The sequence below is a fragment of the Lemur catta genome, chromosome 6 (genome assembly GCF_020740605.2).
Source record: "Lemur catta isolate mLemCat1 chromosome 6, mLemCat1.pri, whole genome shotgun sequence".
Lineage (NCBI taxonomy): Eukaryota > Metazoa > Chordata > Mammalia > Primates > Lemuridae > Lemur > Lemur catta.
In genome coordinates this window covers 55,063,684-55,083,956 of record NC_059133.1, presented here as the reverse complement: position 1 = coordinate 55,083,956, position 20,273 = coordinate 55,063,684, and the positions used below count along the sequence as shown (strand labels likewise).

Sequence of the window (20,273 nt, the reverse complement as noted above, 5' to 3'; positions counted from 1 at the left end):
CAAAAGAATATGAAAGATGACAGAGGAACTATGATTTGAATATGCCTGGAAATGACTCCAGAACTGTAACCAAATTTCAAATTTTTATCTTGGAGATAAACCAAAATGTCAGGACAATCTCAGTCAGGCCTGCATTAAAATAAAATGTTAACATGCTAGACTGAATCTGGTAATCAGAAAACCATGCTTAAAACTCAGATGGTAGCTAGCTAACATCTCTCCTATTCTCTTAGGACTCACTCTGGGGTTAGAAACCAGTGTTTCTGGTTGTCTAATCAATAATTCCACAACTAATTGGAGTTTAAAATTGTGGGGTGCCCTATAAAATAGAACGGGCTTCTTGGTCATCTTTCAGTGTGATAGGAACACAGTCTAACTATGAAGGAAACTGATGCTGCAGCATTGCTGTAATGGAAGAGAGCCTGTATGTACATACATGTACACAGATTTATATCACATTTAGCCAGGATAAATTGCTTCAATAAATTCTGTTCCTAGGAGAGGACAGCTCAAGCTGATGATTGGGTACTGAGAAATGAGAGCTTCATTCTTCTTCACACAGCCTCAGGATGAGGGGGTTTTCTGGTTTGTTTGTTTTAAATACATAATGATTTTTTAGCACTTTCTGGAACTACAACATAGTGCAAAAATATATACAAGTAAACAAAAGTAAATAAATGCAAAGACCAAGGCCATTATGGCTGAAAACTCAGAGCAAGTCTGGAAAGCAATTCATCTCTGGAAAAATTCCTAACTGCTGTGCTAGAGGTAATTTCACTTCCTAGTCCCAGAATCTGCTTTCGTAAGATAATCACAAAATGAGAATTTTATTTTGACAAGGTCCCCTAACATATTTTTAACCAGGAAGTAAACTACAAGGGCTAGAGTAAACATAACACAAAGACTAGGCAGAATTCCTTACTTTGATCTTGGTTCTGTTATTTGGGGCTAAATTTTCTCATTTTTCTACCCATTTAGAGGAGGGAAATGGTGCTAGCTGAGAAGTGGGGCAGCACTGACATACGAAGTGATTAAATGAATTCTGGAATGGTTTCCCTCAAACCACAAAATTCAAAATTTAACTTGGCTTTGCACAATCACATCACAATATATAGCTTCCAAATTTTATTTAATGGCATTCTTACTAGGAAATAGTGATGAAAAATCATGACTTTCTAAAAGAAAAAAAACTTGGGGGCAAAAAAACATTAAAATCTAACAGAAGTATTTTCACTGCTCTTAAATATTCAACTGACAGCCACTAACTAGAATTTCCTGCTTCCTTCCCAATTTGCTGGCCTTTGTTTTAACATTTTCACCAAAGGGAAATCACAATGGGAGGAAGAAGGGTCTCTTTCTTACATACCCACAATTATTCTTAAGTCATTCCCTCAATTTCTTGCCCCTTGTCATTTCCATCATTCTTGCTTTAAAATATTTTCATTTTAAAATGATTTTTTAAAAAAAAATTTAAATATTTAACAACAGTAAGAATGATGTCTCCTTATTTAAAAAAAAATACAACTAACATCTTTTTTGAAAAATTTCTCCTTCATTCCCAGTCTGCTTCATCAATTGTTACATATAAAGAATGCCATTGCTTATTTCTATCTGACACTTTGAACAAATCTCTAATTATCAGCGAGGTCAACTGATACCAACTCAAAAACAAAAAGCAACACATTTCTGTAGAATAGAGAGACTGGGATAAAAAGTGAAATCTTGAGTCTTGAATAATGATGTTGGAATTTAAGTCACAGCTCATTTGTAACTATACTGCTTGACAAGCAGATCATGTGTTTGGGCATGGCACTCACAGTGTGTCGTATCCTCGATCTATTCTTCAAGATGAAACATAAGCATTTTATAGAACTAAACAATAAATGACGGAAGATGGATACACACATTAAGAAGCATTGCCAAGGGGAAGTTGGATGCTTTCAGCAAGGATTTTAGAACAGGAAAACAAAGATGCATAAAAAGGCTAACCTAGAGGCCAAGGTCTGCAGAAAAGGCTCAGAGTCACCAGAATGCATAAATGATAAAAATCATAATTTACTCAAAAGTGAAAGTTACCTAGATGCTGAAAGAGAAGTGAAGAAAATCCAAGGTTTAGAGAATGATTTTTAATAACTGAGATAACTCAAAAAAAAATCTGTTCTAATAGTTTTATAGAGCCAGAGACAGTTCTTAAAATAGTCGATATGCAAGAAAATAGATTTTCTCTCTCTCTGTATATATAGATCTGTTTGTTTGTTTTTATCTATTTTTTATTGAATGAGGATAGAATTTGTCACTGATGGTTACAGAGTCAATTCTCTGAACCTGATTATGATGTGATCATTTCTCTAGTAACCAATTGATGCTAATACGATGGCCTGGCAGGTTGCAGTGGCTCACGTGTGTAATCCCAGCACGTTGGGAGGCCAAGACAGGAGGACTGCTTGAGCCTAGGACTTCAAGACCAGATTGGACACCATGTGAGACCCTGTCTGTAAAAAAAATTTTTAAAAGTAGCCAGGTGTGGTGGTGCAAGCCTGTAGTCCTAGCTACTTGGGAGGCTGAAGTGGAAGGATGGCTTGCACCCAGGAATCTGAGGATGCAATGAGCTGTGATTGTGCCACTGCACTCCAACCTGGGAAACACAGCGAGACCCAATCTCTAAAAATAAAAAATAAAAATAAAAATAAATAAAATAATACGGTCTAACACTAAATAAGAAATACAAGCCATGTACAAACACACCAGGGGCCTACTGTTAGGTTCCTAATGACAAAAAGCAGACCTTGCTAGATACGAAAAATAAGGACAATGAACCATAAGTATCAAAGATATATAAACATTTAGAAGGGGTTAAGATTGGCTATCATTCATTCTTTCAAAAAACACTACTAAGTGCCAGGCAAAGTGGACATAAAAATAAAAAGACAATAGGCCTTTATATAAAAAGAATCTTTCACTTATTTGGCATGAAAGAAGCCATCATTATTAAGAATGATGGCTTAATTTACAAGTTCAATTAGCCAGAGGTTGATCAGTATACATATTATTTAGATCCCTTGTTATTTCTCCTACTGTCTATGGCCATTTATTAAATTATTTTGCTAACAACTCCAGAGTATAGACAACAGTACAAAAAAAAAAAAAAGAGGTTAATAGTCTTGGTAAAAGACTGAATAAGGAAGAAGTCTGAAATTAATAACCACAATTTACTTTTTGTATCATACACATTTAGTTTTAAAATTCATTAATTCACCAAATATTTAATCCAGTGCCTACCATATGCTCTAGGCCTCAGTAATTCAACAGTAAATGAGATAAGCAAGGTTTCTGCCCTCATAAAGCTTACTTACGTCCTAAAAGAAAGAGACAAACAATAAGCTAGTAAACAAACAAAATAATTTTATTTATCTGTTTATCATTTTTTTGAGACAGGGTCTCGCTTTGTAGCCCAAGCTGGAATGCAGTAGCACGGTCATAGCTCACTGCAGGCTTGAACTCCTGGGTTCAAGCAATCCTCCCAACTCAGCCTCCTGAATAGCTGGGACCACAGGCACATGCCACTGCCCACAGATATTTTTAAAAAATTTTTGTATGCTGCTTTGCCATCTGTTAAAAAAAAAGAAAGAAAGGAAAAAGACAAAAGAAAATTTTAAAAAAAAAGAAGAAGAAAAAAAAATTTTTGTAGAGAGGAGGTATTGCTATGTTGTTGAGGCTGGTCTTGAACTCCTGGCCTGAAGTGATCCTTCCACTTTGGCCTCCCAAAGTGCTGGGATTACAGGCATGAACCACCACACCCAGCCACAAAATAATTTTAGATTAATGGCAGATAATTGCTATTAAAGAAATGAAATGGTGATATGTTAGTGACTAGGAAAGGGATACTCTAGTTTCATGACTAAAAAGGGAATGGCTGCCTTATCTGTGATTAATACGGGAAGAGGGTAGAATATAGAGATATAGGTTAACACTTCAGGAAGACTTTCTTTTCATAACACAGTAGATGTTCAATGAATATGTATTGATTTAATATTTTATAAATATTTGAAGCTGATATTCAAGGTTTTGCAGAAAGCTGCTAGGTCTACAAAACATTTACTAAACAGGTATTTTGTATTTAAGGCTATACATATTTAAAACATAATTTAAATACATATTTATAACTACTTTGTGCCTAAGGCACTTTATACAACTATAGCCAACCAATTCTATGCTTTTCTTATCACCCAAATAACATAAAGGAAGCTCTATGATTTTTGGTTAGAGTGCTAAAAATGGGGAGGAGGGAGGTATTTGTCAAGTTAACCCTTAATCAAACCTTGAAAACAAAACCTCAGCCAGAGCTGTTAAGATTTATATGCAAGTACAAGAGAATGTCAATCAAGTATGCAGCAGAAAGGGTACCTTTATATAGTACTTTTGGGAGTACATATTTGAACAATCTTTCTGGAAATCAATTTGGCAATATTTATATTAAATGTCTTAAAATGTTTTATATCCTTTGAACAAATCATTCTTCTTTCAGGACTCTATTCTAAGGATAAAACCAGAAACGCGGATCATGTATATATTGAAATGTTCATCAAAGTCATATTTATGAACAAAAAAAGAACAGGAATTAAATGTTTAGAAAGAATGGATAAATATAAATTAAGGTACTGCCTTACAACTGACTACATTTAAGAATAGCACTTTGAAAACTATTTAATGACATGAGAAAATGCTGTATATTGAATGGGAAAAAAAAGTTGGGCATGGTGCCTCTAGTTTGTAATCCCAGCTACTCCAGAAGCTGAGGCAGGAGGATCATTTGAGGCCAGGAGTTTGAAACCAGCCTGGACAACATAGGGAGACTCTTGTCTCTAAAAAAATGTTTTAAAAATTGGCCAGGCATAGTGGCACAGTCTTATAGTCCCAGCTATTCTGTAAGCTGAAGGAGGAGAATCGCTTGAACCCAGGAGTTTGAGACTGCAGTAAACTATAATGGCATGACTGTACTCCAGCTTGGATAACAGAGTGAGACCTCCCCTCTCTAAAAAATAAATAAATAAGTAAATTAATTAAATAAATGGAAAGAAAGCAGGATATAAAATTGCATATGCACCATAATTCTAAATCTATATTAAAAAAATAAACATAGAAAAAGGTAAGGGATCCATTGGCTATAATGGAGAAATGACATAGTTTAAAAAAAAAAAAAAAGAACCAGCCTGAGCAAGAGCAAGACCTTGTCTCTACTAAAAAAAAATAGAAAGAAATTATCTGGCCAACTAAAATATATATAGAAAAAATTAGCCGGGCATGGTGGCGCATGCCTGTAGTCCCAGCTACTCGGGAGGCTGAGGCAGTAGGATTGCTTGAGCCCAGGAGTTTGAGGTTGCTGTGAGCTAGGCTGACGCCATGGCACTCACTCTAGCCCAGGCAACAAAGCGAGACTCTGTCTCAAAAAAAAAAAAAAAAAAAAAAAAAAAAAAAAAGGAAAGGGAGGCTAGGCTTGGTGGCTCACGCCTGTAATCCTAGCACTTTGGGAGGCCAAGGCCAGAGGACTGCTTGAGGTCAGGAGTTCAAGACCAGCCTGGGTGACATAGCAAGACCCTATCTCCACAAAAAATATACATTAAAAAAAAAAAATTAGTCATGAGTAATGGATCATACCTATAGTCCCAGTTACTTGGGAGTTGAGACAGGAGGATTACTTGAGCCCAGGAATTTGAGGCTGCAGTGAGCTATGATGATGCCACTGTACTCTAGCCCAGGTAACAGAGTGAGACTCTGTCTCCAATAAATAAATAAATGAATAAATAAATAAATAAATAAAATCATACAAAGTTGTTCATATTCTACTGCAAAGAAACACAACCAACTGATAAATTCAAAAGGGGCCATCAAAAAAATCTTTCTAAAATTATAAACTAATAGTTTCATACAGAAAGCAGACACAGTGGACACAGAAATTTATGTTGATACACAGGGTAAACCAAGCATTCAAGATAGTTCCTCCTTTGTTATCTCTGAGGGCCCATTTTCAGAATCCCATCAATGCTCCCTAACAAGTATTACTTATATTAATCCATCAGAAATTGCCCCAACTTTGCATCACAGAGGGAATAAAGAGAGCTGAAACCAAGTTAGCAGGTACTGAATACCTTTCAGCTCAGTATAAACAGCTGAAAAATTTAGACAGACACCCAAACAGAGCTTTATGGGCTCCACTCCCTCACGATGTAAAAAAAAAATTATGTGTAAACAGTTCTCTTCTAAAAACACAGTTTTTGACACCAAGTTTCAGACTCTAAGATAATTTAGCTGCTGCTAAGCAAAGAGTACAAATAGTGAAGATCTTCACCATAACAGTCTCAACATTTTATATTCTCCATAGGATATTCAGTGCTGCTCTGATTTGCATTACATCTAGAAAACTCACTTAAAATTCCAGTAAACACATGAATTGTGAGAGCATAATGCAGGTTATGGGATCCTCAGAAAACAAAGTAGACTACTCAAGTTTTAGCAGGCAATAGATTATTTAGGAACTGAAATGTCTGTTCACAAATTCTGGATTAATTTTCCATTATATTACGGATTATGTAGAAAACACACATATGTCCTTGATGCTGAGAGAGCATTAGAAAAAAGAAAGCACATACACTACAATAACCTTAAATTAATTAGCCTTATTGTTTTACATAGGGTTTTATAAAGTACTTTGCTAACAGACTGGAAAACTGAGGTAGAATGTTACAAAAAAATAGGCAAAAAAGGATTCAAGGCGTTGAAAAATAGGCAAAAAAGGATTCAAGGTTGGTCTGAATCCTAATTTCCTGTTCTCCAAATAAGATACAAAAATGGACACCACATCTTTTTATAATCCCTGAAAGTTGTATGACACCTTGCATATTGTATAACTAGTTATAACTGAATCATGTATTTGTAACAATTTAGCACACACAGGTGTTTCTTATATGTTTATTACACAAATGTCTAGAAACATGAATTTGAGGGACTTCAAGTTCTTGGAGTATTATTTTTGTCTAGGAAAAGTAATGTTCATAGTTTTAACATTAAGCATATTTTATTATAATTATTTTTAAATGCATAATCCAATTATAGTATATATCAAGGTTTGACAAACTTCAACTCATGGGCCAAATCCAGCCTGCCACCTATTTTTGTATGGCCCACAAGCTAAGAATGGTTTTTAAATTTTTCAATGGTTAAAGGAAATCAGGATGTATTGTGATGTGAAAATTATATAAAATTCAAATTTTAATATCCATAAAGTTTTATTAGTGTGTTCTAATAAAACCATGATTATTCATTTACATATTGTCCCTGGCTGCTTTTGTGCTAGAATGGTACAGTTGAGTAGGAACAACAGAGACCTCATGCCTGCTAAACTTAGCATATTTATTATCTGGCCTTAGTCCCAACTCCTGGGATGTATGTTAACTATCATTAATCAAAATACATAGTTAAGACATCCCAATTATGATGAATGTCAATTTATTTGTTAATCCTTAATACATTATTTTATACTATGACTAAGTACTAATTTATTTTTATTTGAATTTTCAAATTTTAGAAACTAGGTTTTCTTAAAATAAGGTTAATTAAGTTAGCTCAGTAGTTCTCAAACTGTGCTTATTTACCTGGGCAGCTTGTACAAATATAAATTCCTAGTCCTCCTGGATTCCCTTGGCACTGGGGCCCAAGAATCTATACTTTAAAAAACACCCTGGGTAATTCTGCTGCAAACTGTCAATGGCCCACCCTTTGAGAATCACTAAGAAGGTTGGAGAGCATAATTCCTTCCATATGGAAAACAGCTGTATTTTTCAAATCTGGCACTATAACACAGCATTTCTCAAAGTGGGCTCCAGGGATCCCACCAGATCTCTGAATCTCTTTCAGAGGGTTCATGGGGGTTAAAATCATTCATAAGTAAAAGAGCAGGCTAGACAATGCATTTTAATGTAACAGTATTAAAAGTTCACAGACATGTTCTCAAATACTACTCTACAGCTAACCTTTAAGAAACTATCACTTTTCAGATTTTGGTGTAGTATCAAAGAAGACAATACGTAATTATCTGAAAATAATCTTTCCTTTCCCTATTACATATCTATGTAACCCCTGTTTTCTTCATATACTTAAACCAAAACAACATATCTTAATAGATTGAATGCAAAAGCAGATATGAGAATCCAGCTGTTTTCTGTTAAGCCAGACACTGAAGAGAGTTGAAGCTCTTCTCCCCAATTTTTTTGGAACTATGTAATTATGTTAACATAACAGATTTGTTACTAATTTCAAATAAATTCATAAACATTTTTAAAATTCCTTTTAAAATTTCTAATATGCTAAATATCAACAGATATAACTCAGATAAACAAAAGCTCTCTGGAGTCCTCAATTGTGAGTATTGAGACTAAAAAGTTTAAGACCCACTGCTTTGAGAAATACACAAAGAGTAGAGTACCCTAGATTCATCAATCAAACAGAAGGTTGAGATTAATTTCTGGATTTCAGGCTCAGACATGCAGAAACAGGTTTCAAAGAAAGGAGCCAGCTTAAATAGACCAAATAGTTTCATAGCAAATGACTGAAAACAGATGGGGGTGAGAATTAGGCTGAATCATAAGTTAGGCAACACATGGCCAAAGCTCAGAACCTATCTGGAAGCAGCTTTATATAGGCATCTACTTGACTAGAACTTTTTTTAAGGCTCTCTAAGCTTTCAGAGGTTCAAGGAACTATTTTGAGTTCGCCCCAAAAAGGTTGATAAAGCAAAAAAAAAAAAAAGTAATAATTTGCTAAAGTGACAGTACGAAGCAAAGTTAGAAATCACTAGCGAACACTATACCTATATATGTTTGGCCTCAGTGTGCATTTTCGAAGTAGAAACATTCCTGGAAACTGGTAGGATGTCAAACAAAAATCAAACAAACAAATTGTTTTGGTTTTTTTCTGCTAATTTTCAGATAAAGTATGATCCCTAAAACAATAAACCAATAGTTACCAACCCGAAAACATTGCTATTTAAGGATCAATTTTAAATCTTCATGGACTTCATTTTTTTATTTGTTTTAGAGATGGGATCTCATTCTGTCTGTCACCCAGGCTGCAATGCAGTGGTGTGATCATAGCTCACTGAAGCTTCAAACTCCTGGGCTCGAGCAATCCTCTGCCTTAGCCTCCTGAGTAGCTGGGAATACAAGCATGTGCCACCACACTCAGCTAATTTTTCTTCTTCTTATTTTTTTTTTAAAGGCAGGGTCATGCTATGTTGCCCAGGCTGATTTCAAACTCCTAGCCTCAAACAGTCCTCCCGCCTTGGCCTCTCAAAGCACTAGAATTACAGGCGTGAGTCATCTTATGAACTTATTTAAACAGGCTGCAAACAACAATAAATCTGACAGACTTTACCATTGAAACCCCAGTATGAGTTTGGTTCTGGGTAGGAAATAGCTCCCATATCCCACAATGACAATCATGGAGATGCTTAGGAGTTTTCAAGAGAAAAGATCTCTTTTCTAAGTTTGTCCACATATTTGCAACACAGTGATCTTTTGGGGGATATTCCAATGCTCACTGATTGACCCTGTCCAGTCCCAAACATAAATGTGTCAAGTATTACTAAACTACAGCTTGACCAAACCTTAAAAAAATAAGTTAAAGAAAATGGTGCTACAGGAGTCATGCAGGTACCAGAAATACCATATTAAATAAAACCAACATGGTGTTATTCAAGTTTGATAAACCTTAAATAAATACTATTGGCAAGAAACTTGGTGCCAACACAAATCATTTACAGCAATCATGTTATATTCAACAAATCATCCTTACTTTACATATAATAGGTATGTTCCTATTTCAAAAAGAATGGTTGTACCTTATTTATTTATCTATTTATCTATTTATTTATTTGACAGAGTCTGGCTCTGTCCCAGCTAGAGTGCAACGGCATTATCATAGCTCAAGGCAATCTCAAATTCCTGGGCTCAAGTGATACTCCTGCCTCAGCCTCCTGAGGAGCTGGGACTACAGGCACGTACCACCACTCCCAGGTAATTTTTCTATTTTTTATAGAGACAGGGTATTGCTCTTGCTTAGGCTGTTCTCAAAATCCTGACCTCAAGCAATCCTCCAGCCTTGGCCTCCCAGAGTGCTAGAATTACAGGCATCAGCCACAGCGCCCGGCCTGTACCCTATTTTTTAATCTGAAAAACTATATTTATTTTCTACTGCATGGTAAGTTTTAAGCCCCAAACAAAATTTGACCAGTTTAGCATATAAACCTTCCCTGTCCACTATCTCAGAAAGAAGCACTCTACCAGAACAGGAGATAATACTAAGCAATTCCACTCAAAGAGAGCAAGTTGGGTTTTGTGAGAAGGTGGGGCTGTGGCAGAACAGTTACCATAGAGGCCCAAGCCACAAGCTCATGAAATGACTGTTTAAGCTAAATCTTGGCTCCCATTAGACTTTCATAAACTGATACTTATTAAGGAGAAATGCAGCATTGAACAGAAAAGAGAACCTTTTTACACAGTCTGATTTCAAATCTATGAGAACATTTAGGATTAAAATTACCAAAACATGAGAAAAAGTTAATGAAGTGAAGTCATAAGTTTGTAATGAGTTTTGTTCTGACAGTTTATGTGTAAGACTACTATAGATACTACTCACTTTTCCTTTGGTTGGGAACCTTTCCTAAATGTCTACCTACAAAGTTTCAAAAACTAGATAACAAATTTATCTTTTGATACAACCTTTCCTGGATTATAACACTCATATTTCATCTCCAAGAAAGCTATACAGCAAATATTTACTTTCAAAAGTTAACTGAATTTGGCTTCATTATATACAGGCAGTCAGTATTGCAGTATTGTTCAGAAAACCAAAAATAAATAAATAAATAAAGTTTCTAAACAAAAGGACAGATGAGAATACTATGATTTAACACGAAAAAAAACAACATTATCTCAACACAAAGTGTCCACCAGGGAAATGTTGAAGAGAAAATGTCATGATAAAATATTTTTAAGACATGAAATGACCCCAATGCAAAATATTTGTTGTTGTTGATTTTTGTTTTGCTTTTAGCTCAAAGGAGTTATTATTTCTCATCACTTACGTTCCTTACTTTTTGTTTATCCATTCCCACTAGGTCAATAGAACCATTTCAATTTCATTTTCTTTATAGTCTATTTTTCTTCCTGATTCTTCAACAGTAAGTTCCTTGAACTGAGCTTCTATTTATGAAAGTTTGGACTGGAAAGGACCTTGAGGGGTCAAGTCCATCATTCCCCTTTCCAGGAGAACTCATAACTAATGGTATCAGATGAATGAGAAAGTATCTAAGGACACCACATCGTGCCCCTGCCTAGTAGTGTGCTACTTTAATTTGCACAAACATTTCCATTCACAATTTGCAAATTTTGAAAAAATGAAAGTAAAAATTAAAACCCCAAAAGAGGAAGGTACTTTAAAAATGCATTTATCAGCTAAAATTGCTCAAACATAAATTCAACTGTCAGTTCTAAAATTAACACACAGGAAAGTTGTTGGCTGCCAATATAGTCTTTAGTCCCTAGAGATGTCTTCTGATGTTCTATCTGGTTTGTAGCACCATTCACCTACAGCACACAGCCTGACAAACTTAGACCAGCACACCAATAAACTACAATTATAAACGGCAACTGTGTGTGCGCGCGCGCGCGCGCGCACGTGTGTGTGTGTGTGTGTGTGTGTGTGTGTGTGTGTGTGTGTATTTATAGCAGTTAGGTCTAAATTGGAGATGTCAATATTATGGGGACTCTATCATACAACTGTTCTATAGGCAGAAGTTTAATTATTTAATTTCTAACTTAAAATGTTCAGTAATGAAGTTTCTTCCTAAATGAGTTTTCAAAACAGAATTTCATCTAATGTCAAAAAACATGGAACTATGATCTGCGTGCGGTGGCTCACACCTATAATCCTGGCTGAGGCAGGAGGATCGCTTGAGGCCAGGAATTGAAGACCAGCCTGGGCAACATAGCAAGACCCGTCTCTACAAAAAATTTAAAAAACAAAACAAAAAAACACATAACTATGAAGAAACATGGTTAATTGTTCTATAATTATTTTTTTTAAAACAGAAAGAAAGAAAAGAAAGCAGAACCAGAAGTCTTGGAAATGGTGGAAAAATAATAATTTTTTAAAAATGTGGGGGAGAGGAGGTAGAGTATGGAATCTGTTGTCTGGTGAAATAGATATTTCCCCAAAATATTTTAAAATGAATTATTAAATAGACCATTTATGAACAATCAGCAAATTATGCAGTGATATGAACACTAGCATAAGATAGGTAAGCAGCAACAAATATCTAACTTCATTTTCTTTTGTGACAGAGTCACTAGCCTAGGAGCTCAGGGATGTCAGAGACAGAATATACTGTATTTGGATTTCAACAGGATACTTCTAAGGCTAGAAAATATAAAATAGCAGGAGGGATTCATAACTAAATTTAATCCAAAAGGATGATAAATGGATTAATGTTAACATAGTGATAGTCTACTAATGTTGTATAGCATGCCTCTACCCTCATACATTTTTACCAGTGACCCAAAATGAAAATACAGGCATCATATGTATCAAATTTATCAATAATACAAAGAAATGAAGAATGATCAAGAGGCTAAATAACATTATCAAGCTAGCTAGGCGTGGTGGCTCATGCCTGTAATCCTAGCACTCTGGGAGGCTGAGGCAGGTGGATCATTTGAGCTCAGGAGTTCGAGACCAGCCTGAGCAAGAGTGAGACCCTGTCTCTACTAAAAAAATGGAAAGAAATTAGCTGGACAACTAAAAATATATAGAAAAAATTAGCCAGGCATGGTGGTGCATGCCTGTAGTTCCAGCTACTCGGGAAGCTGAGGCAGTATGATTACGATTGCTTGAGCTGAGGAATTTGAGGTTGCTGTGAGCTAGGCTGGCTGACACCACAGCACTCTAGCCTGGGCAACAGAGTGAGACTCTGTCTAAAAAAAAAAAAAAAAAAATTATCAAGCTAAAATAATAAACCAAACTAACAAGATGATAATTACAGGGATAAATGTAAAGTCCTCAATTATGTTCAAAAACATCACCTACACAAATTAATGTGATCTTAGGCTTTAAGAATAGAGAACCATACAGTGCAGTAAAATAGAAGCTGTGCTCCCCCCTATACCTTACATTGACTAGATTGTATCTGAGATGTTATATTTGGATCTAGATAATGAACCCTAAACACTCAGGCAGCTAAGTTGATGAAGAGCCTGAGCTTTATTACAAGTGTCATTTGGCTGGGTGCAGTGGCTCATGCCTAAAATCCCAGCACTCTGGGAGGCCGAGGTGGGAGGATCGCTCGAGGCCCGGAGTTCGAGACCATCCTGAGCAAGAGCAAGGCCCTGTCTCTACAAAAAAATAGAAAAATTACCTGGGTGTAGTAGCACGTGCCTGTAGTGCTTCAGGAGGCTGAAGCAGGAGAATCACTTGAGCCTAGGAGTTTGAGGTTGCAGTGAGCTATGATGATGCCACTGCATTCTAGCTGGGGCAACAAAATAAGACTCTGTCTCACGTACACACATACACACAAAAGTCATTTAAGGAACAGCTGAAAAAACTTGGGATATTTACCCCAAAAGAGATGACTTAATGGAGCACAAATGTCATCAAATATTTGAAGCCTACCATGTTGACAAGCAATGAGGTTTATTTATTGTGGCTTAAGATGATAGAACTAAAGAGCTTGAACACAACGTAAAGAATGTTCTAAAGGAAGAGCTGCAATAATGGAACACGGTGTCTGTGAATTGGGGACTTCTTCCTTAGAGCATTCAGAAGTTAAAAGACCACTGATGAGGGATTCCAAATATGATATGTTTTCACATATCATGAATATACTTGATCTGAAAAAAGCCTCTTAGGGGAAGGCAATATTTAAAAATAAATAACTGCAGTCTATGGCCATACCACCCTGAATGCGCCTGATCTCGTCTAAAAATAAATAAATGTTAAAGAAGCTTAAAAACTGTTCTCTTTGGCCAGGCGTGGTGGCTCATGCCTGTAATCCTAGCACTCTGGGAGGCTGAGGTGGGAGGATCGTTTGAGCCCAGGAGTTTGAGGTTGCAACAGAGTGAGACTCTGTCTCAAAAAAATAAAAAAATAAAAACAAAAAACAAGGCCAGGTGAGGTGGCTCACGCCTATAATCCCAGCACTCTGGGAGGCCGAGGCGGGCGGATTGTTTGAGCTCAAGAGTTCGAGACCAGCCTGAGCAAGAGCGAGACTCCGTCTCTACTAAAAACAGAAAGAAATTATATGGACAACTAGAAATACATATATATTATAATATATATACATATATATAATATATATGTATATATATATATATAAATAAAGTAGCCGGGCATGGTGGCGCATGCCTGTAGTCCCAGCTACTTGGGAGGCTGAGGCAGAAGGATTGCTTGAGCCCAGGAGTTTGAGGTTGCTGTGAGCTAAGCTGATGCTATGGCACTCTAGCCCAGGCAACAGGGTGAGACTATGTCTCAAAACAAACAAACAACAACAAAAAAAACCAGGCCGGGCACGGTGGCTCACACCTGTAATCCTAGCACTCTGGGAGGCCGAGGCGGGTGGATTGCTCGAGGTCAGGAGTTCAAGACCAGCCTGAGCAAGAGCAAGACCCCATCTCTACTAAAAATAGAAAGAAATTATCTGGCCAACTAAAAATATATATAGAAAAAATTAGCCGGGCATGGTGGCGCATGCCTGTAGTCCCAGCTACTTGGGAGGCTGAGGCAGGAGGATCGCTTGAGCCCAGGAGTTTGAGGTTGCTGTGAGCTAGGCTGATGCCACGGCACTCACTCTAGCCTGGCGGGCAACAGAGTGAGACTCTGTCTCAAAAAAAAAAAAAAAAAAACCCCAAAAAACAAAACTGTTCTCTTTGACATGTTTTTAAAGAGAAGACTTTTTCATGAACTACAAAACCATAGAACCATTTTCAGAGAAACCAACAACAAAAGAAACTAATACTTTTTCTTTTTTAATGAATGCTGTATTTGTTTTTCTCAAGGAAACATCTGTACCTTAACTTTAGTACCTTTATCAAAGGATAAGGGACAATTACATGCCATCCTGCCAACTAGTCTCAAGAAGAGAGCTGTCATTATTAGACATTTACATGGCAGTGCTATTTGTTCCATCTAAAACTTCCTTGCAAACAGAAGGCTCCTCCTCTTCAGACGTAGATAGGAGGCTGCTGTAACACTACCTCCCACTGCAGCCCAGGAAAAACTCAGTCTTGACATGCACAAAACAATAACTTCTGACAACTTCAGAGCAGCTGTGTTCAGGCAGAGCCAGGGACTTTACTCAAGGCAAAGTAGCAGCTTAAGAGTTGGTTGAAAAAACAATTTTCATTTTGGTTTGGAAGTGAGGAGAGAAAAGAGAACCAGATACAGTATGGGGAGCTATTAACATCTTAAAGCCATGGTAAACAAAGGTGTTTAAAAGTTACAACAGTGAGACTACCACAGGGTGTACGTAAACTTTGATCCACAAGCTGAAAGATGAGCAGAGTTATCACTCTCTAGCTTTCTGCTAGATGGTAAAACTAGTGAGAAAAAAAATCTTGCATTTAATACTGCCCAAGTCAAAGCCATCACAAATTCTAAGACACAAGACCAAAACAAGGGACTTTGCTCTCTCATTGGATATTTTTTTGTGTTGCTGTCAGGCAAACTGTGAAAATGTTCTGAGTGTCCAATAGCAATGCTCTTAATGTGAAATACTGGAACTCAGCTCAGTAGTTAATGCTAAAGGGTCAGTAATTAATCGGTCTCAGTGTGCTGTAGGGGCCACTTCCTGGCCGGGAAGAAAAGCTTCAACTGGCTGCTGAAAACCAAAGGTTGATACTAAACTACATGCTCTGGTTTCTCTTCATATAATAGCTTTACTGGTATTTCAGACATTATTTCACTTCTCAAAAGTAAAAGGAGAAGAGAAGGAATGTAAAAGAAAAATCTACGCAATAGCAAAGAAGTTAATTAATTGGCTGTATTACTCCAATTCATTATTAAATGATACACAACTATTAAACAAAGGGCAAATGCCTCTCCCTTTTCTGTACAGAATTAAGAACAAACTGGTAAGACTACCTAGTAGAGCTGCCAAACTTTTCTTTAGCTTCTTTTCTTACAGACATGTTATATTTCGCAATAGCCTCCACTTACCTTATATCCTCCATGTTTAAGTACAAATTGTGTTTGATTTCCCCAACCCTTGGCCTAAGATATTATGACATATCTTTAGTTTGAGTCTGAACACAAAGGAAGAAACTGAAATTTTTTCACTTTCCTGAAATGTATCTATTTTATTTACACTATTTAAAAATATATAAGCTAACTAAAACTAACTGCATCCATCCATTTAACAACTCTTCAAGAATGAGTGGGGATATACAGTTACGGTAAAGATCAGAAAAAAAAAAAAGAATGAGTGGGGAAGGCATATTTAACAAAACAAACTTCATTTTAGTATATTTGTGCTTAGAAATCTTATGAAGACTGATGTCTCTACAAGAACTACACTACTGCAATATTTTTAAACATAGGAATCGTGAGCTTACTAAAAAACTCTGCACAACCCCCACAAACCTACACTTAGTATGACATGACCCTCAGAGAGACTAAAATACTCTCTGTTAAGTTGAAAACAAACTTTTAAAGTTAGGAAAGTAGCAACACGGGAATCTGGGTAGGAGGTGCCCTGGGTAGTAAACACCCCAGTCAGAGAACTTAACAGGGGCAATTCAGAGCAACATATAAGTCCCTATGGGGCTCCAACTTGGACTGCTTAAGTCCCAAGGCCATATCCCTGTGTTTTGGAAGAGAAAGTTTGGGAAAGGGAAGAGAGGGAGAAAGAAAATCAGAGAAGTGATTAAAGTATTCAATTTTTCTATGCTCATCCCAGCATTCTTGCAAGCTGGTCACCAGTCTGGGTGTCATATCCACCAGAAGCCCTAAATCACTGCCCCAGCCTCCTTCTGACACCTTGGCTAAAGACCTGTGTATATCAACCATCTCCCTTCCAAACACTTCCCTTGCCCCTCTCAACTCTCATACCCTTCCCAAAGCCATGCCTTCTGGTGACTCAGCCCATCCATATTGTCTTCCTAAACTCATTCACTTAATTTTCTCCAAATCCATACTTTCTCCCTGATACCATGTCTCTGATATTCTTTTTACTAATTCACTCAAAATGCCATGGCCCTCATTTCCAATGATCTCTTCCTACCTATCTTTCCAGCCAAACCCAATGCATGTTGGGTCACCTGATCAAAAACCTTATTCTCACCTACTCATTCCTACCTCCTGCCTACCCGTGCCTTTTCCAGTGCCAAGCCCTGGGTCTTCAACCCAGTTTAATACCCCTCCTTTTTCTCCCATTCTACCCCATTCCATGATCGTTCCATTAGGCTCCACTACAGCACCCTTCTCTCAGGATTCAATTCCCTTCTCCTTGCCACGCCCTGTGCCCCCCGGGGCTACTTACCCCAAGTTCTCCCCACACTTCAGGCCTCTGGCCCCGCCTTCTCCCCCAAAGGAAGGAGGAGGGAGGAAGGAGAGAAGAGGGACGGCACTCCGCGAGGTAAAAGCGATCTCCTATTAGCGCTCATAGCCGCCAATCGAGGCTTCCTTCTCTCCTATTGGTCGGTTTTAGTCTCTACCCCACCCTCTTCTTCAGACAGGGCCCAGCCACCGCCTCAGCGCCCCCGTCCAACACAGACTGGGAGGGGAGATCCCAGCCTGGGTCGCTGGGACTGGCCAGAGTTGAAGGGGAGACTCCCGTCAGATCACGGACTAACTAATGTTAACAGGACTCACCCGCTGGTAGCTCCGTCACCTCCCGCCCGCCCGCGCTGGGTCCCACAATCTGTCTCCAGCTCCTTCTTTCCCCCCTCAGCGGAGCAGATACTTTCCTCCCGTCCGGCCAGGCGCGCTCACCTCTCGCGAGAAGCCGAGGGGGGAAGGGCGAGATCCGTAGGGGCTGCTATGGAAAGCGGCCGAGGGGCGGGGCTCCGGGAAAAGAGTGGGCCGGGCTTACTGTGGGCAGGGCTGAGGAGGGAGGCTGAGTGAGTACTGTACACACAGGTCACACGTGTTCGGCTGACGAGTCTAGGGGCAAAAAGAAAGGAAAAAGGAGGAGAAGGAACATTTACAGATGCCAATAGTAGTGGAGATCCAAAAGGTGAAGCAAATATAGGGAATGAGATTATTCACTCAAAGGAGCAAGCTTTAAAAACAGGAAAAGGTGGTTTACTCCTGTAAGCTTGATCGCTTGAGCCCAGGAGTTCCCGACCCGCCTGGGCAACAAGCAAGACTCCGACTCTACAAAAAAATAAAAAAATTAGCGAGGCGTGGTGGCGCGCGCCCGTTCTAGCTACTAGGAATGCTGAGGTGGGAGGATGCTTGAGCCCAGGATTTCCAGGTTACAATGAGCTACGTTAAAAAAAATTTTTTTTTTAATTAGCCGGGCATGCTAGCTCATGCTTGTAGTCTCAGCTACAGTGGAGGCTGAAGTAAGGATGGCTTGAGCCCAGGGGTTTGAGGCTTCAGTGAACTATGATCGCACCATTGCACTCCAGCCTGGGTGACAGACTGAGACCGCGTCTTTTTCTTTTCTTTTTTCTTTTTTTTTTTTGAGACAGGGTATGGCTCTGTCGCCCAGGCTGGAGCGCAGTGGCATCATCGCAGCTTACTGCAACCTCAAACTTCTGGGCTCAAGCAGTTCTCCTGCCTCAGCCTCCAGAGTAGCTGGGACTACAAGTGTGCGCCACCATGCCTGGCTGATCCATCCTTCCTTCCTTCCTTCCTTCCTTCCTTCCTTCCTTCCTTCCTTCCTTCCTTCCTTCCTTCCTTCCTTCTTCTTCTTCTTCCTTTTTTTTTTTTGGTTGAGAGGGGAAGGGGGGGTGTCTCGTTCTGGCTCGAGCTGGTCTTGAACTCCTGGCTTCAAGCGATCCTCCTGCCTCAGCCTCCTAAAGAGCTAGGATTACCGGTGTTGAGCCACCTAGCCCGTCCAAGACCCTTTATCTTTAAAGAAAAAGAAAATGCTGGTTGTTTTTACTATCCTTCAAAGTCAACACTTCCTTAATGGCAAAGTAATTTAAAATACACTTAGCCCTAGAACTGGAGTCAAGGTATAGAGCAAAGCAATCCACCTACACAGCAATCCAAACACTACCATTTTACTGGCCCTGTGGTGTTGCGTCAGAAGCTTCTCTGAATCTCTGTGCAATTGGGCTAGCAATCCCATATTACTTAAAGAGTTGTAATGATCAAATGAGATATATGAAACTGCTTGGGGATTTTTAGAAATCACTGTATTTATTGCTTAGCAAGTATTTTCACAAAACCTAACAAGACAAACTACGTGCAAAGCACTGTTCTAGGGGTGGGGAGAAAAGCACACAGACCAGGTCCCTGACCCAGCAGAATTTATATCTTAGTGGGGAGGGAAAGGGAGATAGTTAATAAGCCAATAAACACAAATGTTCCAAATAGTGAAGAGTGCTTCAGGGTAATGAGACACAAAGTGACTAGACGTGAGAAAGAAATTTTACTCCTAGTGTTGAGAGAAGGCCTCTTTGAGGAAGTAACATTTAAATCAAGAGTTGAGTTATGAGAAAATAGCCTTGGGAAAATTTGGGGGGAAACATCAAATGCAAAGGTTGTATTCAAAAATGTGCCATATGATTAAGATGATAAATTTTATATATTTTCACTACAATTAAATTAAAAACTTTAAAAAATGTAACCAATTAGAAGGAGAATTGACTTAAAATATGACCTGTGGAATCTCTGTTCTCTCCTTGAGTCAGTTTCTATAACATATCTATGAATTTTTACATTTCATCTAGGTTATCTAATTTGTTGGCATACAATTGTTCATAATATTCCTTTATAAGTCTTTTTCTTTCTTTTTATTTTTTTTCAAGTCTCTTCAGTTTGACATAATCCTTTTTATTTCTGTGATGCTGACAGTATCACAAAAATATAGCTCTTTCTTTTATTCCTGATTTTAGTAATTTGAGTCATCTTTTTATCTTGGTCAGTCTAGCTAAAGTTTTCTCAATTTTGTTGATCTTTTCAAAGAATCAACTTTTGATTTCATTGATTTTTCTCTATTAATTTTTCATTTTCTATTTCATTTATTTCCACTCTGATCTCTGTTATTTCCTTCCCTT

General features: G+C 38.0%; 1 protein-coding gene across 4 annotated transcripts in view; it reads right to left on the bottom strand.

Annotated features, from left to right (window-relative positions):
* The window catches only part of ATF7 (activating transcription factor 7), an 89,825-nt gene extending 71,785 nt beyond the window's left edge, over positions 1-18,040 (bottom strand). For 2 of the 4 annotated variants that reach the window (XM_045553832.1, XM_045553833.1), the window contains exon 1: positions 17,914-18,027. The gene's annotated coding sequence lies outside the window, so the exon portion shown is untranslated. Of the gene's footprint in view, positions 1-17,581; positions 17,874-17,913 lie in introns of those variants that run through there. The other 2 variants (XM_045553831.1, XM_045553830.1) reach the window with 2 other exon arrangements.
* Between the last annotated feature and the right edge of the window lie 2,233 nt (positions 18,041-20,273).